We start from the raw sequence: 1,347 nt of genomic DNA, 5'->3' as shown, positions 1-1,347 counted from the left end.
TATGTAAAAGTTTTCACAAAGTGCTTATCTAAAATAACACCCCACAGATCAGGCAGTTCATCTGTGATAGAATCACATTCAAATTATAAATAAGTGGGAAAATTTCAGTCATTTGACAGTGCATTTTATCAGATAATAAAAGTTTATGTACATAAATTTATATACAATTGAAAAACCTAGTTGTGCCAGGTTTTATAAAACTAATTCACCAAATGCTACCATTAAGGTCAGAGTTCTTTGTCCTTGTGCCATTACCTGGGTAGTTTACAAATGTGATCCAAGGGACACTTTAAAGTAGTTAACGAAATATAAAATAATGTACAAAGTGACAAAATATGATTGCAACACAAAAAACCTTTATTAATTGAACATTACAGTTCATAAATGTTTATAAAAAAGTACCAATTTGTAACATAATGTCTAATCTTTATTTACAAAAACTGTACAGTAACATTTTAAAGTAACAAAGTTTTATTTGCATGATATAGTCAATAATCAGCGTCAGCACCATTTCAGGGCTTGTTTTCTATGATTACACAACTTGAAGTTGAAATTAGATGGATCAGCTGAATTCAGCTACAATCACAACATAATACAAGAGAAAAAAAAAAAAAGAAAAAAAAAAGGCCTGTCAGCCACAGTGGCTGGTGCATTTCAAATGATTTTTCTTATTTATTCAATGTACTGAAGCTGGTGGAGAAATCCAGCTTTTCCACAGTCCGAGTCATCTAGTATTGACAAAATGTGGCAGTGGAAATCTATGTTATCATCTGCGTTTACTGCCAGCAGACAGCAAGTCCCGCCGTGCCATCCCAGGTTTCCAGAACTCCCTCAGAGTGGGAATGTATGTGCCGTGTTTGGTCTTGTAGTAGCGCTTTATGAACAGCTGGTGGAGACAGTCAGTTAAAAAACACGAGAGTGAAATATTAGTGCAACTATAACAGGAAAATTATTTATTGAACCAAAGATTTTTCAATAACTTGCTTGTGTTCCAAGGCTTAAAGTCCTTCACGATACAATATGATATTTGTTTGAAATTGCCCATGAAAAGCCCGTTTTCTCATTTGAGCATACATACCCTGCCTTTGAAGTTCTTTGTCGCCTCATCCTCAGAATCAGCGACGTAGTCTTCAACATCTCCAGGACGGCCCAACATCTCTAAACATGAAAGTAAACAGTTTAAACCTGTGCAGGTGATTGTTTTTTAATTCTTGTGTTAGTTTACATGATTTGTTAAATCACCTGCATTGCTCCGCAGTACGGGAGAGCTGCTTACACTCGGTAATACAGGATGATTTCTGTTAAATAGAAACAACATATTTAACCGTTAAGTCAGTTTCAATGGCT

General features: G+C 35.0%; 1 long non-coding RNA gene across 1 annotated transcript; it reads right to left on the bottom strand.

Annotated features, from left to right (window-relative positions):
* Positions 1 to 336: 336 nt before the first annotated feature.
* On the bottom strand, positions 337 to 1,343 carry LOC147820395 (uncharacterized). Its single transcript, XR_015438006.1, has 3 exons — positions 1,243 to 1,343; positions 1,079 to 1,158; positions 337 to 886 (listed from the first exon to the last, which is right to left on the bottom strand). It is a non-coding gene; the product is annotated as an uncharacterized LOC147820395 (long non-coding RNA).
* Between the last annotated feature and the right edge of the window lie 4 nt (positions 1,344 to 1,347).

The sequence above is a fragment of the Seriola lalandi genome, unplaced genomic scaffold, assembly GCF_002814215.2.
Source record: "Seriola lalandi dorsalis isolate HSWRI2012SDOR001 ecotype SW California unplaced genomic scaffold, Sedor1 jcf7180001960127, whole genome shotgun sequence".
NCBI lineage: Eukaryota > Metazoa > Chordata > Actinopteri > Carangiformes > Carangidae > Seriola > Seriola lalandi.
Note: the sequence above shows the minus strand (reverse complement) of the source record. Positions and strands in the feature narration are given on the sequence as shown.